Source organism: Mustela putorius, unplaced genomic scaffold, assembly GCF_011764305.1.
Source record: "Mustela putorius furo isolate JIRA1106 unplaced genomic scaffold, ASM1176430v1.1 tig00000198_pilon_pilon_pilon, whole genome shotgun sequence".
In the NCBI taxonomy this organism is placed as follows: Eukaryota; Metazoa; Chordata; class Mammalia; order Carnivora; family Mustelidae; genus Mustela; species Mustela putorius.
In genome coordinates, this window is record NW_025421311.1 from 7,629,998 (window position 1) to 7,647,759 (window position 17,762).

Genomic DNA, 17,762 nt, shown 5'->3' on the forward strand with positions numbered 1-17,762 from the left:
TAGTCATGATTCTGCCATTAGATATTTGGCTTCTTTTCCTTATTATGGTTTATGATATTGTAACACTGCAAAAAAAAAAACACCTTTTATATTTACTAGTTTTCTCTCATTCTTTAAGATTATTTCCTAATTAATTCCTAGAGTTAGAATTACTGATCAAATGGAAAGAGCATTTTTCATTCTTTCCTTCTTCACTTACATTACCTTTTTCTATTAACTATGCTCACTACTCAAGCACTTATCTTGTGTCTACTTTGTGTCAGGCATTGGGAGACCCAGAGGAATAAGACATGGTCCCTAGCCTCAAGGCAACCTCAGTTCAGTTATTCTGTGGTTGGTGCCACAATGTGGTATTTACTTGGTGTACTAGTGATACATATGAGAGAATGACTAACTCTTGGCAGAGGAGACCAGATGTTTGCATTAAATTTTGAAGAGAGAGCAGGAATTCTCCAGACAAGGGCATAGATCCCAGAGAAGCATGTTGTGCTCAGAAAACTGCAAGTAGTTTGTTTTCATTTGAACATAGTGGGGTACTGATAAAATAACACCTGCTACAATTTATTGTAAGCTAGGTATCAAGTACTTGTTGAATGTTTTTTAGTGCGGTATGTATTATTAGCCCCATTTTGCGGAGGAAGATTACTTCCTCACCCATTACTGGTAAGTATTGGCATGTGTGTTTGAATGCCAATCCTCCTGACTGCATAGCCAGTGTCCCTAATCCTTGTGTTTTACTGTCAGCTAAATACAAAGCAGAGCATTATGGGAGCCAAGATAAGGAGAGACCAGCTCATAGAGGTCTTTTTAATTTATGCTGAAGACTATGGCTTTTTATTTTCAATGGATCTGGACTGGAAATTCCCTCTTGTGTGCTCATGTCAGACCTATATATACTTTTATCATAGCACTTTTATACTTAATTGTAGTGTTTGTTTGCAAGAATGTATTCTCCATTAACCTGAGGTTTTCTAGTGGAAAGACTGTCTCTTATTTATATTTGTCTTCTCAATAACCAGCTCAGTGCCCAGCAAAACGCAGAGATGAAATCAGTGTGAATGGATTTGGGAATTTTTAAGTTTGATCTTTGATATGCTGCAGCAGGCTCTTTCTGGCTTGCAATTGCTAATCTTTATGTTTTCAGGAATTATCTGAGCTTGTTAAGCACATAATTATTAAAAATTAAAGCATATAAATTTACAACTAAATGCATAATATCAAAACAAAGTTCATAAATTGTCAAAACCCATAATTTCTTAATTATTTTATAGTATTTTACTATTACATATGGTCTTGAGGTTATTTCATCTCTTCCCTCTGAATGGAAATCTTCTGTAGCAGTGAGCTTCTCTTCCAACTCTGCATTCACATCGGTGACTGAAAATTGGTCGTGGCGCTGACCTCCTCTTCTTTTATGAAATTCCTCCTTAGCTTTTGTGATATTCATTGTGCAAATTTCCCTGTTTCTCTGCCTGTTTTCTTTCTTTTGCTTGTTCCTATCTTCCTGTCTTTTAGAAGTTCTTTCTTTGGCCCTCTTAAATCAGAGTTTTAGTAATTTCACCTACTTCTCTGTAGAAAAGACTTTCTCGTTTCTATCTCCAGCCTGAGCTTCTCCTTTGGACTCTGAATGCATATCTCATTTCCAACTACCTGCTGGTATCTTGACCTAGATATTCTAGAATAAGTCACAAACTGCACCCATTACATTCCTGAGACGTGTCCACCCCAACTCCTCCTCGTGGCCATTCTGATTTCCATGATTATGTTGAGGGCAACTCCTTCATTTTATTTAGTTACTGGGGCTTGAGTACTTAAAGTTGTCTTTGTTTGCTTCCTCTCGTTTCCCCTGACATTTTTCTTAAAATTTTTACCTGATAGTAGTCTTCTTTGTGTCTCCTTCCCACTGATAGTTGTATAATGGAGATAGCTTGATAATGTCCTGCTTTGTACTACACTTATTTATGTGCTTGTCTTATACTTCTTAGCGAGTCTTTTAAAAGGCAGGAACTAATTTTTAGGCTTCTTGGTATTTTCTTAGAGCATCTAGTAGTGTTATATATAGTAAATGTTTTATCTTTATTCATTGAACTTAATTGAGTGAAAGCCTGAGGGAATTCTCTTATGAATAAATTGTATGGACTTTATGAATATATTTTGGTGCCTTAAAGGATTTTGTTTTTTTTACTAAATTCAAGTTCTCTCCTAAAGCTTGAATAATTGAGATTGACAGAGAAAGAACTTCAGAGTCAGAGTTTGTAAGTAGAGTAGGCTGAATTGTGCTTCCTCCCAAAGATGTTTACATCCTAATCCCCAGAACATATTCCCTTATGTGGGTAAAGGAGACTTTAGAAATGTGATGTTAAAGATCTTGAGATGGGGAGGTTACCCTGGGTTATCAATGTATCCAATATGATCACAGGAGGTCCAGAGTCAGAGAAGGAGATCTGATGACAGAAGCAGAAGTTGAGGTAATGTGGAGGCAGGAGCCAGGGAATGCAGGGATCTTCCAGAAGCTGCAAAAGACAAGAAGACAGACTCCCCCCTAGAGCCTGCAGAAGGAACACAGTTGGCTGACACCTTGATTTTAACACACCGAGACTAATTTTGGACTTTCAGACTTTTAGATCTTAAGATAATAGAGTTGTATGGTTTTAAGCCTGTAACTTTGTGGTAATTTCTTTTGGGAGCAATAGGAAATTAATACAGGGGATTTTGCTGGAATGTACATTTTAATATTAGACAAAGCAAGGAATCAATTCTTAATTGTGGAATTTCAAGCATCTGTAAGCTGGTTGGAGGAGGTAGGCTTTGGCCAATACATCAAGAGATTATGAGACTGTTTGGCCCCATCACATGCAAGCACTAGTGAGGCCGCCAAGGCAGAGAGTTTTGAATGTACACTGGTGTTCAGATCAGGGAAAAAGACATCATAACCCCAGGGATCAAATTAGCCTTCAGAGAATGAGAAATCAGAGAGCTAGAGGCTTCCCAGAAAGTATACTTTACTTTAGGGATGAAAACAGCAGAGACTAAAGTGCGTGAAGTTAGGGCTCTGATGGAACCCCCATGACTGATCTGGTCTGGCCAGAGGTCACATTGCTTCTGTCCTCATTCAGCTTTCTTTCCTCTCTCCTACATCTGAGTCACCCATACATTCAAACCATTGGTGAAAAATTTCATCTTCCATTCTTAAACAGGATTTTGGGCTAATGTGATCATGTGCATTAGTTATCTGTTACTGAGTAACAACTACCCCAAAACCTAGTGACTCAATTTATTATTTCTCATAATTTATTATTATGAGAACACATTTATTATTTCTCGTAATTCCATCAGTCAGAACTCAGACGTGGTTTGGCTTATTGTGTCTGGCTCATAGTCTTCCATGTCACAGACAAGGTGTTGGCTGGGTGCACAGTCATCTGAATGCTGATTGGGGCTGGACCACCCACTTTCAAGATTCAACTTGGTACTGGCTGTTGGTGTGAGGCCTCTGTTCTCTCCTTAGGGCTGCTTGAGTATCCTTATAACATGGTGGCAGGTTTCTCCTAGATCATGAAATCCAAGAGAAAGAGAGCAATAGGCAAAAGCCTTCCTTTTTTGTTAGTCTAGACTCAGAATTTGCATAGCATGACTTCCATTGTATTTGATTTATTAGAAGTGATTCACCAAGTCTGGCTTGCATTCAAGGGGTGTAGGTCTAGATTGCACCTTTTAAGGGAAGAGTGTTAAGGAATTTTTGGACATATTTTAAGACTACTGCATCATGCCTCAAAAGCATAATAGCTAGAGCAATTGTCAATAAGCGTATTCATGGCATTTAGCATTTCATGATGAATTTTTTATATGCTATCTCATTTATCCTCAAGAAGCTTTGCAAAGCAGGTATTATATTTAGTGGCCCAATTTTATAGAGAACAAAAGTGAAATTTAGAGACCTTAAGAAGCTTACCAAATCTAGTCTTTGTAGCTTCAAAACAAATGCTCCATTTTATCTTCCACTATGACTTTTTGTTTCCCAGTACCAGTGGGTCCTTAGGGAGTAAACATAAGAAGGATATAGAATATGTCTCTTTTTATTCACATACTTTTATAGCTCATTAAGAAGAAGCATATATTAAAATGTAATACTTTCTGTGAAAAGGTCAACATACATTTTAACCTTCAGTCCACTTCCCAACTTTACTTCCTTTTGTTCTCCTGACCTTCAGTGAATAGACAGTCCAGTGTCATCATCATGCAGAGTCTTGCAACAGCTGTCAACTGCTGTCTTCATCCCAAAAGTAAAGAATACTTTCTGGGAAGTGTCTAGCTCTCTGATTTCTCATTCTCTGAAGGCCATTTTGACTGTTTTGCTCAGAGCTGCCAGAAGACAAGGAGTATAATAATTAAAAGGGAAGAGGCTCAATGTGAGAAAGGAATCCATCAAAATCCTTGAGGAGAACATAGGCAGCAACCTCTTTGACCTCAGCCACAGCAACTTCTTCCTGGAAACATCACCAAAGACAAAGGAAGCAAGGGCAAAAATGAACTATTGGGATTTCATCAAGATCAAAAGAAACAGTAAACAAAACCAAAAGACAACTGACAGAATGGGAGAAGATATTTGCAAACGACATATCAGATAAAGGGATAGTATCCAAAATCTATAAAGAGCTTAGAAAACTCAACACCCAAAGAACAAATAATCCAATCAAGAAATGTGTAGAAGACATGAACAGACATTTCTGCAAAGAAGACATCCAGATGGCCAACAGACACATGAAAAAATGCTTCACATCACTCGGCATCAGGAAAATACAAATCAAAACCACAATGAGATACCACCTCACACCAGTCAGAATGGCTAAAATCAACAAGTCAGGAAATGACAGATGCTGGCGAGGATATGGAGAAAGGGGAACCCTCCTACACTGTTGGTGGGAATGCAAGCTGGTGCAGCCACTCTGGAAAACAGCATGGAGGTTCCTCAAAAAGTTGAAAATAGAGCTACCCTATGACCCAGCAATTGCACTACTGGGTATTTACCCTAAAGATACAAACGTAGTGATACGAAGGGGCATGTGCACCCTAATGTTTATAGCAGCAATGTCCACAATAGCCAAACTATGGAAAGAACCTAGATGTCCATCAACAGATGAATGGATAAAGAAGATGTGGTATATATATACAATGGAATACTATGCAGCCATCAAAAAATGAAATCGTGCCATTTGCAACGACCTGGGTGGAACTAGAGGGCATTATGCTTAGCGAAACAAGTCAATCAGAGAAAGACAACTATCATATGATCTCCGTGATATGAGGAAGTGGAGATGCAATGTGGGGGGGTTGGGGGATAGGAAAAGAATAAATGAAACAAGAGGGATCGGGAGGGAGACAAACCATAAGTGACTCTTAATCTCACAAAACAAACTGAGGTTTGCTGGGGGAGGGAGCTGGGAGAGGGGAGTGGGGTTATGGACAATGGGGAGGGTATGTGCTATGGTGAGTGCTGTGAAGTGTGTAAACCTGGCGATTCACAGACCTGTACCCTGGGGATAAAAATACATTATATGTTTATAAAAAAATTAAAAAAAATAATTTAAAAAAAAGGGCAGAGGCTTCCTTCCTCCAGTGCACAGACATGCCTGCTGAGAAATAGATGTTGCCGCCATTTTAATTTATATAATCATCTGCGTCTTCTTAAGTCCAGTGACTTTACCAAGGGTGAAGAAAGAAAAAGCAATGTTCATTGATCATCTGATACATCCCAGATATGTTGCTAATTAGTTTAAATACTGGTGAGCTCCCTGAGGGTGAGACTTATTTACCTTTGTCTCTTCCTTCTCTTCTCCCCAATTCTAAACAGTGGAGTCCTACAGGGCTTGTTTTTTGTACTTCTTCTCTTCATGTATATTGACTCATGGGTGATCTCATTCTGTTATGGCTTTATATGTCACCTCTATCCTGAAAGCTCCCACATTTATATCACTAGCCTTGATCTTTCCCTACAAGTCCATGTGCACATACCCAGATGCCTACTGGACATCTCTGTTTGGTGTCTTAAACCCACCATGTACAAAACAGACCTGTTGGTTTCTTTGCCCTTACCAGTCACAGTGAACTGTGCAAATATTTACCTGGTTGCTCAAACCAAAAACCTTGGAGTCCTTCCTGACTTTTGTGGGGTCCTCTCACACTCACATCCAATGCATCAGTAAACTCTCCTAATTTTATCTTCAAAATCTGTCTCAGACTCAATCAGTTCTCAGCATGTCTGTCACTACCTCCCAGTCCCAGTCATTATCCCCCCTCCTAACCTGTCCCAGCTTTTCCTGTCTCTGTTCTCATCTGTCTTCTTCCAGCCTGTTCTCCCTGCAACTTTGAAGTGATCCCTTGGCAATATAAATCCCTATCTAGTCACTCCCCTAGCCAGAATTCTCTGGCAGCTTCTTACAACACTCAGCTTCTTCCCAGCGTCTCCAAGACCCAGTCTGGCCCTGCCACACTCACCCTTGCCTGCTTTGCTTCAACCGCAGGGGGAGCCAAAATTTGTTTGAACATGCCAAGCATGCTTCCTCCATCAGGCTTATATCTTCTCTCCTCTGTGCTGGAATGCCCTTCTACAAGATAGCTCTTGGGTTTGTTGCTTTACCTCATTCAGCTTCTGCTTACATGTCCTCTCTTCAGAGAGGTCTTCCCTGGCCACTCCATTTAGAGCTCCCCCCCCCCTCAGTCTCTGTCCCCTGATCCTGCTCTATTTTTGTTTATAGCATGGATTAACTGTGCTATAAACACATTGTGCATATTTATGGGCTTAAGGGTGGTTTTTTTTTTTTTACTTATATCCTTCAACAGAACATAAGTAGGATTTTTGTTTTGTTCATTAGGCTAATAGTAGGTACTCAGTAAACATTTTCTGAATGAGTGAGTGAGTGAATGAATGAATCAATTAATCCTTCTATCCTTAGTATCTAATTGCAAACAGGGACATAAGAGCTGCTTAATAATGTCTACCTGAATTATCTCAATTAGTTCTCCTAACTAGAGATGTAAATAATTTTCTCATTTTATAGAGACATTATGTAATTGGTCTTAGGACACCCCACTGAACAGAAATTTGATTCCTGGTCTCTACAACTTTAGAGTTTCTGCCATTTCTACTTTCCCCTAGAGTTTCCACTTCCTTTTGCTCCCTCTGAAGTATCAGAATGGCTTAGATGAAAATGAAAATTCCTTTGCATTGTGTTCATCTGAGAAAGGTTAGGGGAACTCCAAGTGTACGGGATCTGGGTCTCCAGCGTAACCCGGAGAAATACCGTTAGCAGATGCCAAGTAACATGTCTTCTCATAGGTGAGGGCAGCAGTATTCTTGCCCCTTCCCTCCTCAGAGACCTGTTCCAGAGTGCAGCTTGTTAGTTTTTCCTGGGAAGTCAACAAAATACCCCCGAACAGTGGTCTCAGGGCAAGTCTAGAAATCTTCAAAGCCCACATCCTGTTGCAGTTCTCTTCAGGTCTCAGGAGAGGAAATGGTAGAGAAGAGATGGTAGAGTATGACACTCTGCATACCATATGTACCTGTTTTAGAATCCTTAGGAAACTGTGGGTAGGAGCAATTGTGGCTCTTCCTATTTATAGGAAGCATTGGTGACCCAAATCAGTTACTCTTTCAAAGGTCTACATGTCAGTAAGCCTTACAAATAAGGAAATTTAGTATAGCTGTCATTTACTGTGTAGCTACTGCTCTGAGGCTACTCACTCTCATGGGCTATTTTCTCCAAAAAACTACCTTTAGTTACTGCAGCCCAAATTAATCAATCCATCACTGGCCTTGGGTTTTATAATTTGTCCTTCAGTTATAAAGTTCTTTGACATGGTTCGTGATTCTTTCACAGTGCATGGCTTGGTCCCCTAATGGAATTCTTAGCTCCTTGAGGGCCAAGCACACAAAGCTCTGCCTTCACAGAGTGCTTTTCTTCCACTCTCTTAGTCTCTGTAATCAGTGAAGAAGCTCATCTCTGTGGAGGTTTCTGAAATAGTCTAGGCCAAGGTAAAGAGTATGTTAGGAGACTTCTTCCCCCACTCTCCTATATCCCATCTCAACCAGGTTTTGTAGTCTAGAATTTATGGTGCTACATTGACCTGTGAATAACATGTCTGGAAGGAACTGTAGGCACTTGCCCATTTAGCCATAGTCTTCCTTGAAGGCCTTCTGCACAGGCTCTATCAGAACACTCAGGCATATGCTTCCGTTTCTTGCTCAACAGTCCATTTTCCCACTGGGGCTGCATCCCCTTCCTGAAGGCTGCTGCAGTTTGACAAAATGTGGAATCCATGGCCAGGCTGGACTCTTGTTTTCTGTGTCACCCAACTTCTGAATGCAATTCAGAATTGATAGAGCTGTTGTGTTCCTATGACTTCTTCCTGTACTCCCCTGACCCTAGGTCCATCCAGTGCTTTGGCTCTGGAGGACCTTGTAGTTTTGAACACGGGCATTTAGTCAATGAAGTCTGAGCCTCAGGGATGAGTTACCTCAGTCCTGCTGTCAGTTTTCCACTTTTCTCATTGACCCGTGTGACTGAGTTCCTTGTATGCCTTTCAGACAAGCTCACAGCATTTAAGATTGCAAGGGAGTAGGTACTCAAGAGTAGTGAGAATGAAGAACACACATTTGTCTCTCAAATCTTTTGCCATAACAAGAAATATCAGCAATAGAATATTAGCTTCATTCAACAGAAGAGAAAGTAAAGCTTTCCTTTTTTTAAATTTATTTTTTATTTTCAGCATAACAGTATTCATTATTTTTGCACCACACCCAGTGCTCCATGCAATCAGTGCCCTCTATAATACCCACCACCTGGTACCCCGACCTCCCACCCCACCCCTTCAAAACCCTCAGATTGGTTTTCAGAGTCCATAGTCTCTCATGATTCACCTCCCCTTCCAATTTCCCCCAACTCCCTTCTCCTCTTTTAGCAAGAAAGAAGAATGCCAGAGCAATCAGGAGCCTTGCCATGCTTCCTGGTATCCTGCTTCTGTCAAGTTCATCCATACTTCCAAACCCTTCAATGCCTCAGACTTAAGGCCCTTTGAGCTCACCTATCAAGGTTCTTTAGATCTCTGGAGCCTCAAGTGTCATAGAACAATTAAGATTAGATAGTATGTTTTGTGTTCACTTAGCAGCGTTCCTCAAAACACACCACCATTTAAAGCCATTTGCTGGAGTATTAAGTGATGACCATTCTCCCATATAAAAAAGGACAGCTTGAAAAGTTCACATTTATGTACCAAAATGGTACTCCTGACCTTAACAGAATACATATTTAGAGTTCCTTCTCCAGGAATGGAGAGAAATCTGTGCTCAACTGCATCGTCTCATCCTGTAGTCTAGGGTTAGTGAGAAAAGGATTTGTTGTTATAGGACTTTGGCTTGCAGTCCAGTTCTCTTACTTACTGACCCTATAAATTTTGGCAAGTCATTGTACCTCTCTTCCGGTCTCAGTTTTCTCTATCATTTGGGGGTGTTTATGCAGATTAAATGATGCTGTGTATCATAAAGGACTTAAATATAAATTTGCTTACTATATTTTTAGATATTTGTAAAGAAATAATAATAACCGATTAATAAGATAGCAAGATGTGGTCATACAGTGGAGTTTGGAATTTGTGCAAAGCCAGCTGGCTTGTCTGGGCATTCACCCATAACTTTGCACAGAGGACAACTCTCCATGTGGGCTTTTCTTCAGAACTAATTCCTAAGATGAGGATTCAAGTTCAAATGCTGTATTAGGGAGAGGATCCCATGAAACACCAACAGGGGAAAGAAGAAGTGATAGGGGAAAGGGAAGGCAGTGTTATTAAGTCAGCTATGAAGGGGGATGACTGAAACTTATTCTTGTGGGAAAACCCTAGGAAAAGTATAAAACACATGCCTCAGAATTATCCCACCTGAGGGCTGAGGGAGCTGAGGGAGCTCATTCCCATTATTGCTTCACGGCTGCTAGGAGTGGGGTTATACTACCAGCCTGCTGTGTGGGGGGTGGGGACAGTATTGTATGTGGCGTTAAGTGCAGGCTTCTGGGGAAAAAACTACAGATCCCTATGTGACAGTGATACTGTAATTTATAATAAGAAATATATATTTGGTCTTCTTTCCTATTTCCATTGGAAATTGGAATTCCTAATTCCATTTTAATTTCCTAAGTACTGAGAGTGATAGAAATGCTTTTGTTATGTCGGTGAGGTGACTTTTGAACTGCACCTAGGTAACCAAAGTATGGAACTGATCTCTAGTGGATCCAACTACATGATTAGAGAGAATTTTTAGTGCCACCCTCCGACCTTCTCTGGGAAGGTGGTGGGGAAGCTGGATGTTGAATCCATCACCAATGGCCAATAATTTAGTTAATCATGCCTATGTGATGAAGCACCCATAAAAACCTAAAAGGATGAGGTTTGGAGAGCTGTTCCTGAGTTATATCTTTTCATAATGAGCCAGTGATGCAGTAAGTAAAATGTTTCTCTGAATTCTGTGAATGGCTCTAGCAAATTAATTGAACCAAAGGAAGGAATTATTGGAACTTTCAGTCTATAGTTGGCCAATCAAAAGCAGAGTTGACAACCTGAAATTGTGACTGGCATCCAAAGTGCAGGGAGTTCGAAGGTGGGAAAAGTCTTGCAGAACAGAGCCTTTAACCTGTGGGATCTGATGCTCTCTCTGGGTAGATAGTGTTAGATAGAGGCAGACTGTAGGACACCCAGACTGGAGTCTGAGAATTGCTTGGTGATGTGGAGAAAATTTCCTCCCCGCCCACACTTTGCAACTGGGAGCAGTGTTCTTATCAGAGGTTGTGGCGAGTACACAGGCAGGATACTGACAAAATAAAGTTCATTTGTGGTACTTGAATTACCTGCCAAGCACCAAATTCAGTATTTTCAGATATAGCACTCCAAATTGCTGATGAAGAACACATGGCTCAGAGGGGTCATATCTAGTTTTGTCCTGAAATGTAATCCTTTTGAGGTGAGGGATTATGCCCGCTCTCTCCTAACTCCCCCTGCCAGGCTTTGGTCTCCATACCTACCCTGTGCTCCTTAAATGTCGGAACTCGATAATCATGATGATAATTTACACAAGGTCAAGTGGTTAATGAAAGGACCAGGAATCATATTTTTATATCCATTATTTATATTTGCATTTCATAATAACTTTATGAGTTATTAATGAGCAGGTATTGTTATCATTAGCCAAATTCTATAGATGAGAAGCCTGGCACCAAGTTATGAGGTAGAAAAATTTGTTTAAAAGGCAGAAATTAAAGAATTAATTCTTTTGGTCTAGAATGCAGTGCATAATTCACAGTAAACTCATAGTAATGATAAAAGTTAACAGGTAGTTATTTAAAGGATAATATAGTCAAACAATGCCAGGAAATTAGAAGCAAAACTCCTTTTTATTTAGTAAAGGGCATTTAATATAAACTTCAAAACATGGTTATATGTGTTCTAATTGTTCTTAAATTATTTTTGTAAAACTTTTGCCAGCATTTTTATGGAAACTTGAAGGGAAAAAATTACTCTGTGAACTTTTTCTTTCTTTCTTTCTTTCTTTTTAAACTAAGGCAAATAAATAAATAACGATGAAACTTTCTGCATGCCTCTGAAACCCAGATAAGGGTTCTTTTGTGACTCTCACTAAGATAGAAAACTCTATTTAAATTTTCTCACTTCCCCTTTCCTTTCAAACCTGATCCAGTAAGCCTTGGCTCCCACCCCCTCTTTCCCCAGTTATAAAACCAAACGGAATTTTTGTACTGAAGGGACAAGTCTGTGCAGTGACTCAGAGGAAACAAGCGTTTATAAACCATGTTTCCCTAAAGCCTCAGCACAAACATGGTTGTGGCCCAATTCCAGACTGTCCAGGGGAAAACTCAGTAGAGTGGCCCCAGCAAAGCTGAGCGTCGGAGGGGCCTAGCTAGAAACAGGACCTGAGCTGCACATGGCCTTGAGGCAGCACCACACCTTGGAGATTTCTCATCTCTAAGAGTCAACACAAGAGTGGTGGAAATAAAGTCAGACAAAGAGATGTATGTAGTACCTTTGCCCTAAGGCCTAGGCTGATCATATCTGCCTGGAATACATATAAGGACAGTTTGGTTTTAGTTCTGAAGTCAGTCAGATCTAGTTTTGAATCCCGCCTCGCTGTTTCATAGTTTCACTTGACACATATTTATTAAGGACTTATTTTGTACCAAGCATGGTTCTAAGTGTTGAGAATATAGGAACCAGCAGGATAGACACGGGCCCTGTTCCCCTTTCCATTCTAATTGGAGGAAATAGGGAAAAACAAAGACAAAAATAGATGATTTCAGAGTGATGGCAATAGTGCCGTGAAAATAAATTAGGGAGGTTGATGGGATGACCAGGGAAGGCCTCCACAGGGCGGTGAAGAGGATGATTCTATGAAGAAGTGACGCTTAAGTGGAGATCTGAATGACAAAAGAAGGGACCAAGAGGATAAAATCAGTCCTGGCATAGGCACACACAAAGTCCTGAAAGAGGAATAACCTTGGCCTATTTGAGGAACAGAAAGAAAGCCTGTGTGGGTGGAGCACTGTGAGTGAGAGAAGAGTAGGCCAGGAGAGGCTGGAGGGTGTGGCAGGTCAAACAAGGATGGCGGCCCATTCCCTAGGATGCTACCGTAAGAGAAGGTGATCTCGGACCAGCTTAGCTGCCCTCTGAATACCGCTACATGACTCCTGTTAATGCCTCATGAAACAAAAGAACCATCCAGCAAAGACTTGCCTGAAGTCCTGACACACAAAATCATGAGATATAATTTTATCTCATAATTTAAAAAAATATTTATTTGTTTATTTGAGAGAGAGAGAGCATATGCGTGTTGAGTGGACATGTGCACATGGTGGGGAGGGGCAGCGGGAGAGGGAGAGAGAGAGAGAGAATCTCAAACAGACTCCTGGCTGAGCATGGAGCCAGATGTGGGACTTGATCTCACGACCCTGAGATCATGACCTGAGCCAAAATTAAGAGTTGGATTCTTAACCAACTGAGCCACCCAGGTGCCCCTCTCATAAATTTTAAGCCACAAAATTTGGGGGTAGTTTGTGTCTTAACAAAAAATATCCAGAACAAAAAGGTAGGCTGGAGTCTGATTACTTTGACCTTGAGCCAGGAACAAGTGTTCGACTTGAGGTAGTTGCAGTACACAGGAGGGCTTACACAAGAGGTGTAGAGGCTTATAGGAGCTACATTTTAAAACTTAGCATGACTGCTATTTGTCTCTGGGTCCTAGTTCTTTGCCTTGTACAGGTAAATGGAACTCTCCTTGGTTTCTTTAACTGTAAAATGAAAAGAAGAGTACCTACATCGTAAGGTTGTTTGGGGACTGAATAGTATTAAATGACTAACATAGAGCCTAGCAGCAGGCTAAGGGCTCAGCGAAAGGTGATTGCAATTGTCTCTATTTTTCTAACTCAGCGTCCCATCTGGAGAACTGAGGTGCTTTTAGCTTGTTCCTCTCACTTAGTTCAGGAAGCCCTAAGGGGAATTGTGCATATTCACTTACAAAGCCCTTTGACATTCCAGTTGGTGTCTCTCACATCCATCAGAATTGGCCACCAAAACTGACATTTGTATCCTGTCACCTCCTCTCCTCCTCTTACATGGGTCCCATGGATCCTCCAAGATGGCAAGCCATGTTAGCTGACTGGTCCAGCCTCTGTGGCTGCTTTGTCCCCTCCAGCCTGGGCTGTGCCAGGCTGCTGCCTCTCAGGCTGTCAGTTGGTGGACTCCAGCCATTATCCTGGTCAAACAGCCTCACTCCCTCCCCCTGGAAGAAGAAACTGACAAAATTGTGATTTCTTGACCTCCTGGATGCCTGTAGAACTTTCAGTGATAAAAGTATATTATATTAATATTTTGCTATGTTCTCTATTTCACTAACATCTATTATGAGCTGACCTAGTCTCTCCACAAACTAACTGTGCATGGGCTTGCTCACTGATCCTCCAGATAACCTACCTGCTTGGCATCTGCTGCCCTTCCCCTCACTGTGACTCTGCTCTCCTTGCCCAGACTCTGCTTTTCTAGTTTGTCCATTAAATTTGTTTTTCTCAAACCTGTGCTGGGAAGCTTTAGTTCATCTCATCGGACATGCTCTGTAAAGAGACAAGTGTTCTCAGTTACATAACTGCTCCTTTCCACCTCTCCATTTCCGAGACTGCTGTGTGTTAAGACTTGGAGACACACTCCAGCAAGAAACTCTGTTTCACTGGGCTTAAGCCAGTATTCCGTAAACCTGTTTAATCATGGAACTGTATGTTTGAAAGATGCTGCATTTGTTTCTTTCCCCCCTTCCAGGGACTGTAAGTCTTTTTTTTTTTTTTTCCCTTTAGGTTTTACCCTGCCTCTTTCCATTATAATAAATGCCAAGTACTAGAACTTTTTCTTCTTCTGGGTGTTAGTTCTATTGCGTGGTGAAGCTTCTGTTGCCTGGGTTTGAGTCCCGAGTCCATTGCTTACAAACAGTGTAACTTTGGGCAAATTAATCTGTCTGTGCCTCAGTTTCCTTATATGTAAAAGGTACTTAATGATAGTACTTTCCTTAGTGGCTGCTGTGGGGATTATTTATGAACTCATGCGTAAAGAGTGAGTTTCACATTTTCTGTTCAAAAATGATAGCTATATAATTAATATAATATAATTAATGTAATACATTATTACTACTACCATTATTATTTAAAACAGAAGTCAACAGTAAGCGTCTATAGATCTTCCTTTTATATAGATTCTTCTGGCTTGAACTGGTGTCATCCCATTCTTTTTTTTTTTTTTAATCTTTTTTTTTTTTTAATTTTTTTTTTTAAAGATTTTATTTATTTGCCAGAGAGAGAGAGGTACACACAAGCAGGCAGAGGCAATGAGAGAAGCAGGCTCCCTGCCAAGCAAGGAGCCCCATGTGGGACTCAATCCCAGGACCCTGGGATCAAGACCTGAGCCGAAGACAGCAGCTTAACCAATTTAGCCACCCAGATGTCACCATCCTGTTGTTTTTTGAATCACCTGTGCTATATAGCAGCATCTGACCTTAGGACAGGTGTTCACAGGTAACTATATCACCGACATCAATAGGAGACAAGTGTTAACTAATTTTTTTTTTCCCACTCCTAAATCTGTGTAATACTTTGTAATAATTACATTTGCTGTTTTATTAGCACTAGTGGTATATAGGAAAACCCAACTTTGATAATACCATTTAAAATGTAGTGATATGTCTTCAGTATATTTCAGCCACTACACATGATGGGATTGGGAGGGAGACAAACCATAAGTGACTCTTAATCTCACAAAACAAACTGAGGGTTGCTGGGGGGAGGGGGTTTGGGAGAAGGGGGTGGGATTATGGACATTGGGGAGGGTATGTGCTTGGGTGAGTGCTGTGAAGTATGTAAACCTGGTGATTCACAGACCTGTACCCCTGGGGATAAAAATATATGTTTATAAAAAATAAAAAATTAATAAGAAAAACAAATATCCCTGAAAGAAACATTATTGGGGAGGAATAAGCCTCATGTTAAAACATCATGTATTTTAAGCACTTAACGAGTTTTCTTAGTTCATCAGGTCTCACTGTGTTTAGGAGAGCCTTGCATGGTGTGATAGGAATCAGCATTAATCTCATTTTTTAAATGAGGCCTCCAAGGCATATGGAAATTTTATTTTTTAATTTCTGCTGGTGGAAGCAGAGAGACTCAGGCTAGTTATCAGGGTGGAGGACAATAGGGTTAGGACCTTTCCAGGATCAGCAGACACTAATATGTGGCTTTTGTTTGAGCAATCGGAGCCAGCCTTGAAGAATGGGACCAGCAGCCCCTTTGATTCTAGTCTCTAGGGAGGGGGTCCCAAACGGTATCTATTAAGTTCATAAGGAAAAGTTAAGGCCAGTGTTTTCTCTTTGAAGTGAAGTAGGGGAAGATGGGGGTTGAAATGAATGGCGATAACTACAGTTTATCATAAACTAAGTTTAGTAATTAGAAGAAGCCCTATGTTATATAGGTTCCTTCAGTCTCGCTCTCTGAAACAGTCTTTCTTAAATTATATATGTGCTGTCATTAGGGAAAAGTGGGTTAGATGCTCTGTTCAGCTTCCCATTCCTTGCCCTGTAAACAGCTGCCCCGATAAGGATTCTGTATGTGGGAAAATATTCTATAAGGCCACCCTTGAAAACCTGAACTTACACTAATAGTGACTGTACATAGTACATTCAATAAGCAGCTTGAAACCTCCTGACTTAGAAGCAGTAAGCTTTCAGACACATCTTTTGACTAATATAATGACAGAAATGATATTATAATGTAAAACACAAGCATTCCCTACAGAATTATTATTAACATTTTTCCAGAGGCTTTCTTGCTTGCATTCTCTCTGTCCTTGAATAGAACATGATTTTCTTATGATCGGGAAGAGTGAGAGTCCTGAGAGGATCACTCACTCTCCAGACAGCAGGGCTGTGCCCATCCCGTTAGGCATGGTATCTCCAGGACTCAATAGGAGCCTGGCACCGGGGGTCAGGGAACATTTGTTGGGTGAATGGGTGGAGTAAACTATTTAGAGTTCAAATTACTGGATACATTTTTTAGTTCTCCAGTCTGTTCTGGTGTGCTTTTTAAAAAGTCAAAAATCAAATTGGCACCCCTTTAAAGAGCAATGCATTCTAGAATCCAAAATACTGAGGCAAATAAAAAAAGATGACTCCTTTCCTATCCATTGCTGTCTTCAAGACAATTTCATATGTTGCCAAAAGCAAGAAGACAAATATCTCTCAAATGCAATGCAGACAAATTACCTACTGTTATTTAATGAAAAGGAAACAAAATTGATCTTACTTTGTACTTTTATACAAATAAAAATATTTTTTAAACCCTTAGGCCAGAAAATTTCCCTAGAGTAATACTGTATGATTGCTTGGCATTTATTTCTTTGTAAAAATACTAATAACAACTCTCTAGTAAATGGATTTTATCTTATTTCGGGCAAAATCAAACCATAGAATAATTGTTAACAAATATAATATACATAACCTATTTTTGCTGAAGATCATCTAAAAAACTTGTACTCTAAGATATATCTCAAAGTGAATAAAAATGAAGTTATACAAATATTTCTATTGGCAATATATTTTTTTCCTGCTGTTTCACAGGACCAAAAGAGTGAGAAAAAAAGATTCACTGAGAATGCATATGCTAGTAATTTAAGCATACAGTGTCTTGGAATATTTTTCTTACAAATGACTTTATATTGAGGACGAATCTTCTTACAGTTTCTAATTCAAACCAAGTGTTCTGGATTTGATACTAGGATTCAGTCTTAACCATCTTGCTTGAAGTACAGGGGACAGATCAGGGATCTCCCTAATAATAATGCAATAATTATGAAAAGAAGAACTAAAACCAAGAGAAAGATGTTGCTGTAGACTTCAACAGCCATCAAATTGGTTTTATTAGGCTTTTTGCCTGGAATGCCTATGAATTCAGGTTATAATGTTCACTCTGAGAAAGAAAGAATCCTTTAAAACTCTGAGAAAAACATTATTTCCCAGGTTTTTTGTATTGTTTGTTTAATTTTTGTTGTTGTTGTTTTGCTTTGTCATTACTGGCATCCAGAATACAAGTCACTCATTAACTTTCAAGACCAAGTCTTGCTCTTCCCATCTTGGGGTGTGTGTGTGTGTGTGTGTGTATGTGTGTGTGTGTATTCTTTCC